Source organism: Sebastes umbrosus, chromosome 14 (assembly GCF_015220745.1).
Source record: "Sebastes umbrosus isolate fSebUmb1 chromosome 14, fSebUmb1.pri, whole genome shotgun sequence".
In the NCBI taxonomy this organism is placed as follows: Eukaryota; Metazoa; Chordata; class Actinopteri; order Perciformes; family Sebastidae; genus Sebastes; species Sebastes umbrosus.
Window position 1 is genome coordinate 3928360 of NC_051282.1, and position 13510 is coordinate 3941869.

The window sequence follows — 13510 nt, forward strand, 5'->3', positions numbered from 1 at the left end:
GCGGCCGCCGCCATTGTAAAATCTGTTGAAGGAACGCCAAGTTCTGGTCACATGATTAGATAGATTATTTAAAGCCTGAAAACAGAGCCATGAGGAGGAGCAGAAGTCATCTGAGTTATCTCTCAGAACATTTGAATTACAATATGCTGAAAGGTTATTATGGAAGTTTTGCCCAATGATGCCAAAAATATACTGCCTACCGCCACTTTAATGATTTCATTTTTGTGCAGCTGGTCATTGGTTCTTGAAGTTATTGGTTGATAATGTTACGTTAGCTTACCGTGCTGCCTGCGTGTTTTTGCAGTTTATTCCAGCTGTTTTGTTGCCACTTCTCACTGACTAATTCTCAGTGGATTGTAGATTAATTTAGTCAAAAAGACATGCTTTGGTATCAAAAACCTTTGACATTTGGAGATTTCCTTTTGGCATTTTCAAGCCTTTATTGATAGGACAGTGGACAGTTTTAGAAAGGGGGAGAGAGAGAGAGAGGGCGACACGTGGAAATGGCCGCAGGTTGGATTCGAACCCAGGCTGTTGTGGTTAGAATTCAGCCTTGTTCTATTGGCGCCCGCTCTACCAACTGAGCTATCGGGTGCCACATTTGGTGATTTCTGAAAGGATTGCATTTTTCGCTGATTGGATGTCGGCACTTCTCTTCTGGTACTTGCTCAGAAACCCCCTTATTGTCAATCCACCTAGGAAAGCCATCCATCCCCTGAATGCCCCTGGATCTCTAGTTTGTGGTTGTAAAGTTTCATACTCGAAAACAACACTTTCGTACAGCATGCCAAAAACTACATGATTTTTAGCCCAAACTGCATGTGATTATCAAAAAGTGGGCATGTCTGTAAAGGGGAGACTCGTGGGTACCCATGGAACCCATTTTCATTCACATATCTGGAGGTCAGAGGTCAAGGGACACCTTTGAAAATGTCCATGCCAGTTTTTCCAAAATTTCATGTAACTGTGGAACGTTATGTAGCCTCCTTCCCGACTGGCTAGCATGACATGGTTGTTACCAATGTATTCATTAGTTTACTATGCTATCTGTAGCTTTACTCATTTGAAAGTAGCATCGCCTCAGGAGCTCTGTCTAAACCCTCCCCCCCCCCCCCTCGGGGCTCCTTCCAAGACAATGCCCCCCCCACACACACAAATGCACGAGCACCGCCGCGTCGTAACTACTTCACAGACACAGAGCAGAGAGAGGACCTCAACTCAACAACGCTACCTCATGACAAGTAACCGCGGCTGAGTTTTCTCTTCCATTCTCCAGTTAACTTGCGGTGGCGACGCGCTTTGAGTTTAGGCTGGTGCACGCCAAGGGTAGAGAACGAGCAGGGAGGCAGGGAGGCATCTGATTGGTTCTTTCCAAGCGGACCTTGAGGCAGTGATTGGTAGACGTTTTTACAGGATTACAGCAGCTACAGATGACGGCTCTTTTCCGGTCCTTTTTCAGAGCTCATCAGTAATGGATCGCTGTCGGGGGTGTAAAAAACATTTCAATCAATATAACAAATAGTGTAGACTGGAGTACATGGTCAACCCTGCCTTTAAGAGGTCCTGTTCATTTCTGGTATTTCTGTGAGATCACATTGTCCAAACTGTCACTGTGTTAGGACGGGGAAAGCTCTGTGTCTCCAGGTCTGTTCTTAATAGACCTCATGCTGATATTGATCTTCTCATCTCATGGTGGTAAGAAAGTGAATACGAATATTCAAAATGTTGAACTATTCCTTTAAAGACTTAATAGATGCGTCTTCAAAAAAATAATGCAGTACATTACCCCAGTTATTGTTAAAGATGATTAGGCAACTTTTACATATAAATCACAATAGTGGGTCATTTATCTCGGGTAATAAAACAAAAGACACTCTGTTAAAATGTGGAAGCTGGAAGGTATTATCTTCAATCAAGAAGCGGCCAACGTTAAACCACCAATACTCGTTAAATCCCGATACAAAATACGAACCAGAAGTTAGCTTTTGAGTCGTGGAAAATAACTCTCTGTCAGCACAGATGGCCTGCCTTCTCTCTCTCTCTGTCTGTCTGTCTCTCTTTCATTATTTCTCAGCCCTCGCCCATTCTGCTTTCATGAGACTGAACGATCAATAAAGGATTGTGCAGGGAGGCAGAGCGCCTCACATCCCCATTTGGGAAGATAATTTGCGTCAGAAAATGGCAGCCGCTGCACAATAGTATATTGATGTATTAAAGAAAAGAAACGGATGGCATGCATTAGAGGGGAGGAAGACTAGAAACAGAGAGTGAGAGGAAAAAGAGTGAGAAAAAGTGAGAATGAGAGAGATCTTGATGTAGGAGGCAGGAGGGAGGATGTAAAAATAAAAATAAAATGTGACATATGTGAGTTCAAAATAAATGCTTCTCTGTTTCTGAATACTGTTCAGTACATAAAGTATTTAAAGTGGCAGTAGGCAGTATATTTTTGGCATCGTTGGGCAAGAAATTCCATAATAACCTTTCAGCATATTGTAAGTCAAGTGTTCTGAAAGAAAACTACATTTCTGCTCCTCCTCATGGCTCTGTTCAACTGACTCTTCTCACTCTTTCCAGTGTTGGCGGTATCTCCAATGTCCATTCAGGATAAAAGTTCATAGACGATGATTTGTAATGACATTCAAACTTTTTTTTTCTTCAGTATCAAAACTAATCAGGGTGATTGTTGTCTGTATAGTACATTCATAGTCAGCCAGTGTGCAAAATACTCTGACGCATTTAAGAAGGGAAGACATTTATCATCTTCTGTCCAGGGTCTTGAACTATTCCAGTCTTGCAAACCTGCCGCGCACTCGCAAAGCTCTCCCGGTTCATCACTGTAAACTTTTACACCTTTTTAGCTGTTCTAAAAAATGAAAGGATGTTTTGATGCCATTTCATCTTTACTAGTTAAAGGGACTGTTTGTAAGAATCAGAAATTGCTTGTTAAAAGCGACACCTGTGGCCATTAAGTCAACGAAAGTCAGCGTCCTGTTGCTCGCGCTCGCGCTTCTGCCCGCTCTACATAGACATGAACGAGCATCGCTCAAAACAGTGAGGCGACACACGTCAGCTAAAACCACAATATCACTCTATATTTCAGCTGCTTGGCAGTAATGTTAGCTGACCAGACGAAGGTCTCTCCATGAATCAATGCTGATCCTAGTGTTGGCTTTTCCTGCCTCAGCCTCCTGACCGCGGTCGGAGGGAACAGGGGACACACCGGAGTTTTGGTCGGAGACAATAACGTTTCTCTCTGCGGAGCCCCGTCACTTCACAAGACACGGGAAACCTCTGTTGGTCTGGAGGAGCTGCAGCATTTATTTCTGCACAAATGTCCGTGGAGCGAAAGAGCGAGAACGAGTGAGTGAAGGCAGGCAGACAGAGGAGCAGAGTACAGTAGAGACTCCGTCCCTGGAGACCAAAGCTACGGTCTCCCCCCGCGTCCTCCGACCGCGGCCAACACTGTTTTGCAAGATGGGCTTCACTAGATAGAACTTCGCGGTTTTGGTGCTTCCGTGTTTTAGGGATGATTGGATCTTCAAGCATTTAGAAAATGTATATGAATTTCAACTGAATTATGCGAATATCCTATTTCCTCACTTGGAGAAAAAAACATTGTTCCGGTGCACTCCGGCAGCACTACACCCATGGATATCAGTGGTTACAGCTTCCTGCAATATTCACAAGTGAAATACTGCCATTAAGGTAAAATCAGCCGAACAAACTACACACTTTTACCACCTCAAAAAACGTATTTTTTTCAGTTCAAGACAACAATCTCTCTCTTCTGATCCACGACTGGCGTTAGCACCGATATCAACTATTGGAAACAAATATGCAACAATTTTTTCTCAATGTCCTCTAACACTAAGATACAACTTATCCAGTATAAAATCCTACACAGTGTACACACTGTACACTAAACACCTCAGATGATTACGACCACGCCACTTGGCTCTTCCTATCCATTCAAATGTTCTGGACAAATATTACACTTCTCCACTTTGGGTCGCAGCATTCCAGTTTTCACCGTCCTTATGTCTTTCAGGAGACCTTTCCTCAGTTTGACCTTCACTCAGCCACACAACTTTGATCACCTTAACAATCACTAAAGCCCGGAACACACCAGGAACGTCAGGAGCGCGTGGCGGCTGCGTTACCTGTTGTTTTTTATTTCGGCGTCCGTGTTAACAGGTTAGAGTATCCACACTGCCCGTGTGAGATGCGCGTCTCACGCACGTCAAACGCGCGCCTCAGCTGCGTCTCTTCTAGAGAATAGAGGTCTCGCCTAATTTTTGACGCGTGCCGTGCGTGTTTCACAGCAACAACAGACAGTGAAAGTGATGTATTGACATCATATCAGCTACAATACTACAGTTTTAATGTCTAGACATCTGTAGAATATGTCACAGACAGTGAAGGTGATCTATTCACAGTATATTGACATCATACCAGCAAGATTACTACAGTTTCAACGTCTGTATCTGTAGAATATGTTACGGAAATGGAAAAAAAGTAAATACTATTTTTAAATCAACACTTCCTGCTTTCATTTCGAAATAAATGCCCTCAAGCGTTTTTTTTGTGGACAGAATTCCTTCATTTGTTAACACAAGGTTTTTTATTCTGAAATATGTGCCGGATAGTGTTCTAGAACATGCAGTGACTTGCAGAGCTCCATGAATGAATATAGTACGGAGTTTTAATTGTCTATTATTACTATTATTTACAAATTACCATGCGTTTCTTAACCTTTCTCTGTCTAAAATAAATATAAATGATATTTATAATGAAATGAAATGGCCATTAAAAGGCAAACTCTATGTAGAAAGAAAGTGCTGACAGCAGCAGCCGCAGCAGCAGAAATGCAGCAGACAAGCAGCTCACATGCAGCTGAAACGCAGCTGGTGTGAACACCCGATGCGTGAATCACGCAGCCGCCACGCGCTCCTGACGTTCCCTGTGTGTCCCGGGCGTAAGAAAGCCATTCTACTCAACTAGAATAGAAAATAACCTTCAGTTACCCCAGTGGCTCCACCTATTATCTGAAGACATTACAATGGCAAGGCTGAAGGCAATAACAAACAAATAAGTTGACTTGTTTAACCATCATTGGGCCCTGCTTGTCCCACCTTTGTTATTTTCATTACTATTGTTGTCGTTTGTGTTATTAGTATTATAAGCGATGTGATGATAATGATTATCATTTATTTATCTATTTACTTTTTTTCCTCCTCATACACATACTTTACATACACATATCTTAGGTATCACAAGATCATCCCACTTGCTTACTCAATTACTTACATAGTTTTCTTCCACGCCTACTTATTTATTTATTTACCCCTCTCAATTTCCCCTGTCCTCATTCATTAACAAAATTGTCTGTTGTTTTTCTGTTGTGATTGTTTCACTTTGATTCTTTTTATTTATTTATTTTTGAATAATTTATTTTCTCTTAGACTCATTACCTCCCCCTTCCAGCAATGTTTCTAATTTAGTTTCACTAAATCATCTCACCAGTGCCAGTAATGAGACAGCACATTTAGCCCGCCCCCCCACCGTGACTTCCGTGACAAAATTAGCAGTTTAAGAATTGCTTTTCCCATTGCATAAATAAATAAGTACATGAGACCTAAATAATTTTTTTTTCAGATATGTATAGGAGGAGCAGAACCACAGAGTTCAGAATTGGGCATTTTTTTCATCTATAACTGTACAGTTTGCAAAATTGCAACCAGCGCTGGTATGCATGGCAGAAGCTATACAGCATACGCTACATCTGCTGTCTGTTCACCGCCTGCATTGTCTGTGTTGGTTCTCACATTTCAATATTTAAAGGCAAAATTTACAATAAAGATATATAGAAAATAATAAGCTTAATTTTGAGACCCCTGCCTCCAAAATTACTTAAATTATTCATTCTTGTATGGTTGTTTTGTGTTAAGACAAAATAATAAAGAAAATTATGCATTTGGAATGTTTGCCTTATTTTGTTAAAGGTCCCATATTATAAAAAAACTGAGATTTTTTTTTTTTATTATTATAAAGCGGGCTTAAGTCCTATATAAATACTGTGAAAGTATCAAAACCCTTAATCCACAGGGAAATACCCACAGCCCATATTCAGAAACTCTGCATTTGACAGTAAGAGGAAAATAAAGTTTTTTTTTAACATTACAGCATGTAAACATGTTCTACTAGAAACACAAAATACAAGTATGAACCTGAAAATGAGCACAATATGGGAGCTTTAATTATAAAATAACAGAGTTTTGTAGAACAATGCATATATTTCTCAAAGGAAGGTACATGAAAAAGTATTGCTTTGGTAATTCAGGTATAGTATTGGCACAGGTATTGAACATTTTTAAATAATACTTGTCAATAATATTTTTAAATAATACTTGTCCCTAAAAATCTCAACCAGATAAAGACAAAGGGAAAGAGGATGTTTTGACAGTTGACCTCAGCAGCCAGCACTCAAACTATTTGTCAGCTTCCTTCTCTGGTTAAAACACTGCCATTCCAGACTATTGGTTGATCAATAGCTCTGTGAAAAGATTGGAAATGGCTGGTGGTATGTGTGTGGTGGGTGGGGTTCACAGAGTACTATTGTTGAGCGGTTGCTTCCATTGGTCTTCTGACCTCACAATCATTCCTGGAAGCCCTATTTGTTGTGGCTTCGCTCTCGCCGGGTCTTGGATTCACTCACCTTGTTCAGCAATTCATACCCCTATTCACCCATTCACTGCTTTACTTGGTATTATCCTCCTGACTCACTTACTGTCACTGAGAAGTTACCTTTATTTTATATTTTTTATAGGTCTTTAAACACGACTGTTTCGAAACGACTGGGTAATGATTTTGCTGGGAACAAAAGATCATGATGGGACTGATTTTAAACGGATTAGACTATTCTGACAAAATAATGGGATTTTGGGATTGTGGACACCAGTCAGGGTCTGAGGGTTTTACAGATTCAGTGTTTCTTCAGTTAAGATGTCACTTCTTCGCTTTCTTCACTTCCCTGACAGCAAAAGAGCGTGGTGGTGACATGTAAATGTAGACTGGGGGCACTGTTTCACTCATTGCATTAAAATATTGTCCACTGTACAGCAGGTTAAATCTTTGAACATGAAATGTAAAATTCTGTTTCCATATTAATTTCAATTTGGTCATAGAACGCCCCTACTAGTATGTGAAAATGAAAATGCAATTTGGATTATGAATTTTCATTTAAATGAATTTTACTTAAATAACATACATATGTGGGGAATTATAATGTAATTGTGGAATTACATTTTCATTTTCGAGTTTACATTATCATTTTAATGAAGTCCCCTCTGGACTTCCATAATTAATTGCTCCATCAATTTAGCATTGCAGTCCTATAACATCGTCAAACTCATGAAAAGAATGTAATCTAACATTATATAATTTTTATATTCGAAAATCCCCATACTATCCTGATTTGCATTTGTGTAGCTCACAGGATTTTCATTTTCCTTCCCTAGTCCACGGCAGGCTTTCTCAGCATTTTTATTATGGGGTGGCTGAAGATCAGTGGGTACAGTGGTCGTCCTTCAACCGCGGTTCGATCCCCAATCTGCATGTCGTAGTGTCCTTGGAGCTAAATGGAGAAGCTAAATGACCAAGCAAATCCAATAGCTAATAGCAGAAAAATCCTAACCTTAACTGAGTTAACAGGACATTTCTATTCGCCACACTTCATAAATTTGGATTTGGAAAGTTTATTTATTTATCACCTGGGTCTAAACACTATACAACTCACCAAGGGCCACAGTCCCAATCAACGGTCTAACATCAAGTTTCACATTGCAGAAGACAAGCCAAGACAAGGATGCCCACTCTCTCCCTTCCTTTTCGCATTCTACAATTGAACCACTTGCTGTAGCAACCCTTCAGAACAATCATATTAAAAGTATGAAATCCCCCACTGTAACCCATAAAATAAGTTTATATGCTGATGACATCATACTCTACCTACAGAACCCACAAACCTCACAACTAAAAACAATGAACATTTTTAGAAAATACTCCAAATTCTCAAACTGTTCAATTAACTGGTCCAAATTGACAATGCTACCAATCTCTATATAGAGGTGGAATGCAGCAGCCCTACCACCACCTATGCCTCCCACCTCTGACACCATAAAATATCTAGGCATTAATATGTCCCCCATGCTGTCAGAACTTGTACACTTAAATTTCAACCCACTCACCAAAACAACAGATGATGTGATGATCCCAGTATGCCAACCTCACACATGGTTTAACTCTTTAAATTCAACAATGGCAACATTTTACTGGAAAAAACAACAAACTAGAATTAAACTGACCACATTAGAAAACACCAAAAAATACCGGAGGACTAGATGCACCACACTTTTTCAATTATTTCCAGGCAAATAAAAGCTCATAAAAACATACACTCAATACACACACCCTGTAAATACACACCAATATGGAACAACCCAGATTTTTCTTCAAAACAACAAAAACAAAACCCACTGAATTTCATCTCCATGTATTACACAGCTTCAACACATAATTCAAAACTCAGTCTTCATCCCCTTCGAAAACCTAACTCAATACTGCGGAATAAACAACAATTCTTATTTCCATAGTATCTACAACTCCAATCAGTAATAACACATAAGTTAAACTAAAACATCACCACTAACAGATGTAATAATAAATCTCACAACACTCAACAAAACCACCTCCAAACTGTACAAATTCATCAACACAGGCAAAACAATATCTCTCCTCACTGCGAAATGGGAAAAAGATTTATCCACAACAATAGACGTTGACACGCTGGACCTGAATCTACAACAATACATTCTCAATGACAAATAAACCCAACCTCCAACTCATACGGTAAAAGAAATAAACCACAGAACTCCCTTCACATTGAAAAAAACATCAAATGGGCATTTCCATTTCAAATATCTGCTCACTATGACCCCCCAATCCCCTGGACGACTACTTACATGCATTCTGGCACTGCCCATCCGTACAACACTTTTGGAAAGAAGTCACTAAAAAACTGTCCTTCATTCTACTCTCCCCATCACTTCCAAACTACTATATAAACACAATACGCATCGCTCTCACTGTCGCCAAGAAAACAATCCTCCTCAATTGGAAAAGCAGAAAAAAACGAAACAGCTCAGTATAGATGGACCTCTATGTGGAACACATCACTTTGGAAAAACTTACTGCATCCATTAATCATAACACAGAACTGTTCCAGAAAGCTTTGGGGCCAATCCTCACTGCGCTTGTCCCTTCATGACACAGCACAACACCCGTACACACCTCTACACCCCTGATACCTTAATTGCATCTCTTTAATGCAAACACATACACACGCATGCATGTACACACCAAATCAACTGACCAACCCCAGAGTATTACTTTTCTGTTACTGTTCTGTTACCATGTCACCCAATGTCTTGTCTTGCCTCAACTGTTCTGTCTCTTAGCACTAAAAAAAAAAAAAAAGGTAAGATGTTTAAAGAATGAGATTAAATATCATCAGCACTTCTGAATCTAGTTAACATGTGCATTTATTTAAAAAGGATCCCCACTAGCTGATACCAGCTAGTCTTCTTGGGGTCCGAAATCAAGTACATTACATTTATCACATATACATACTATACACAACATCATATTTGTGTTACGCTAATAACATTATTCAAATTCCATGATGCCTCAAGGCCCATCATAAGGGAAAAAAGAACAAAAGAAAAACCATACATGAGACCAACACTGGACTATCGATCAGCTGCTTCAGTAATGTATTCTTAGATGGTATTTGAATGAGGATTTGTTAGAGGATTGACGGATGTAGAGAGGGCAGCTATTCCAATGATTGATGGCACGATAAATGACCGTCTTTTTAAGGCATTAGATTTTGGGTGAGGTAACATGATTTGGCCATCACCTGCTGTTCTAGTGAAATGACTGTGAACATCCCTGCATTTGGTAATTTGACTGTATACAAACTCGGGTTTAGTAGAATAAATGCTGTTACTAAAGAATGTCACTGAGCTTAAGGCGAGTCTTTTCTCTACTGGTAACCATGATAGTTTATGATGCATGCTGTCTGTGTTCGTTCTCATGGGGCAGTGTGAGACTAGTCTTGTAGCTCTGTTTTGGACAATTTGTAGTTTCCGCAGTACACTTTTCGGTGCAGAAGACCATACAGGTGAACAATAGTCCAGGTGGCTTAAACTTAAAGATTTAACTACTTGCCCCAGAATGTGTGCAGGAACATACGGAAGGCATTTTCTTGCCATGGAGATGCTATTTCCCATTTCCCCGACAATTGTGTCAATGTGCTCTACCCATGACAATTGACTATACTAACTACTCTATAGTTAGTCCCAGTAATGTGACCTTATCCACCAGCTGTATAGGTTCAAGCATGTTAGTGGATTGAATTAGTAGATTTAGGGAACATTAACAGATAACAGATGAACCTAATTTAGGAAACGTTACTGGATGAAGTTAGCAACACTCTCCTCATCCCTTCTTTCCTTAATCTTTGAAACTGATGAAAGTAGAAGACACGGAGCTGTTCATTTTAAAATGTTGAAATAATATGCTATCAATTCAAAATAAGAAATTATACTACACTTATTAGGAGTTCATACTTTTTACAGATTAAGGGGTGCATCGTGGTGCAAGGGCCCTAATCTTTCTGGCAACAGGGCGATGCATAAAGATGGTGGGAATAGCATCTGCTCTCAACCTAGTCTTGCCCTTTTTGGTCATGACAAACTGGTCTGCCTCGAAATGTGCTGACAGAGTGACGTGAGTTTACTTCCCACACACAACAACAACAACTCAGTTTTGTCTACCCACATACATATCCCATAGTGGTTCACTTCCTGGAACTATCTGAAGTCTACATGAATCACGTGACGATTGAGCATTTTGAACTTAGGTTTTCGTGACTCTCTCTTTGTACGGCTCTGGATCCCCCAATGCCCTTTCTTCTATGTAACCAGCTGTGACTGATGCTCCTTCATGAAGTGGATCAGATGTTATGTGACTGTGATGAGGGGTATTGTCAGTCATTCAACATCAATCCGATACCGTTTGCCTTACAAGCTTCCGATGCACAGTGGCTCATGGGCAAACCCCCCCCGCCCCCAAAAAAAAAAAAACAGAATCAACATCAATAGAACAGATCTCTTCCACTGCAAGTCTAAGATACAGCTATACAGCCTACATATTTAACAAAAAGAGGGGACATGATGAAGCAATACGGCTGCCACGTACAGTACACATAACTCTCTAATAACTCTTCAAACTCCTACACATTAATTGCTCCCTAATTGACATAATGATATTGCCGTATTGCTAATAACCATACTGTCTGACTACAATGATGATGCCTTTGGATTTGAGTTTATCTTCTGTGTTTCAGGCACAGAGCAATGACAAGGATATTGCACATTTCTGTAACAGTGCCCTGCAATGCATTCGGGAAATAAAAAGAGAAGCATCTGACAGCATTGTTCATTGAGCGGGTGGGTAAAGAGCTTCATATTCACATCCAAACCACGTCCATATTTCTCTGTTTCAAGATGTGTTGACGAGCCAAGATAAAGGAGCTGTGCCAAAACGGTGGATTGTGAGTCCGTCCTTTCTACAAAAATTGAAAGCATTGGTCATTTGTTCAGACATTTTAAAAATTGCCTAATGTATATTTACATACAGTAGACATATTCTTGTGACCTGTTACAAATGATGGTTTGATTGTTTGTGTGTCTGCAGACATGTCTCAGTTTTTACATCAATCCACCACTTTTGAGTTGCAGTGTGTTCGATCCAGTCATCTAGTGGTGAGGTTGCAGATTGCAAGCAACTGAAGCCTCTCCCGTGTGTGTAGAAGAACTACGGTGGCCGACGTGAAAATGCAAATGCCCCTTTCTAGTGCCAGTTGTTGTAAGAGTAGCGTAGGTCATTTAGAGCAGAGGTGGGGAGTGAGTGGTGAAGCAAGAGAGAGATAGCAGCGGCGACAGCAGCGAGTAATGTTATAGATTTCGACCCAAGCAGGAAAAGTTAACAGTGTTTGGTTTGTCCATTCTGGGCTACTATAGAAACATGACGGTGCAACATGGTAGACTCCATGAAGAGGACCACTCCCTATTAGAATCTGACCGATACAGGATTTTTGGTGCTGACGAATCTTCACTTGCCCCATGATTCCGTTACGATTCAGCTATCAATGATTCTCGATACATTTTGATGCATATTGATGCATCTCAATGTAAAATATTCCCTGTATCTCCTGTGGCCAGAACAATGTTCTGAATGTTGAATAACCACCATCACCTTTAAGTTCTAGACATTGTGGCAACCTTTTTCGACCCCCCCCTGCTGCACATGCATTCTGTAATGTTTGTTTATTGGAAAACCTGTCAATACATTCAAGGGCTAACCCAACCAACATGGTGTAGCTGACAGACAACACCTGTGCTGCTTTTGTGCTGCTTTTGGTCTAAGATTTGTGAAGGTCACAGCAGAAATGCTGAGCTTTGTAAACAAAAAACCTAGAGCAAAAAAAAATGTCTGTGATCTGTGTCTTGTCTAACAAATCCAGCTCAGGTTGTAGCTTAGCCCCGTTTAACTGACTTTATGCTGACTTGCTTCATGAAGAGGCTACGATTTACCTTTAGGTAAATTTTTCAAAATTAGTAGGCCTACGCTGTTCTTTCTGTCTCTCTGGGTGTAATTGGTAGCCCCATAAGTATCACAGAGAATGAGAAACTCCTGTACTTCTTAGTATTCTATAAAAAACAATTTGTTGTACAGGCACACAGAAACACGCTTGCAGACGGACACACACACACATGCACGCATGCACGCACACACACGCACACACACCCTTTGACAAGTACCTGAGGGGCGGGACTTATCGACTGAGCCATGGACTCATCAGAAGATTGTTCGGTCGGGCCACTCGCATTAATGGTGAAGTAAATTGAAAAATGCAATCAATGATTGGAGTGAATGCTTGGCGGTAATGATATCAGCGTGAGATAATCCAATAATTGCCAAGCTGATGTATTCTCTATTGGTATTTGGCCGCTCTGCCTGTCACTATAAAGTATGCTCCCCTTTTCTTTCCCTTGGCCAAGAGAGGAAGGCAGACAAGATTGAGAGAAAAGAAGGATACAGCTGCTATGTGAGTGGAGCTAATGAGGGTAAGGCTTTCTCAGTATAATGCACTGAAACATTTCCTCACTATTCGTTTAACAGTAGGTTGGGAAGCTGGTTGTTGAACATTTAACTAGTTCTTTGCCAGCAAAATCAGACCTTTGCTGCTTGCTTAAACCTGTTGGACATAAGGAAGCCATGACATTGTGGTAATGTTGGGGTAATATTAGTTCTAACTCACACAGGCTCCGCCCTCTACTGGATTCTTTGGGTAATACTCTCCTTTAATCACGAGCACGTATACACC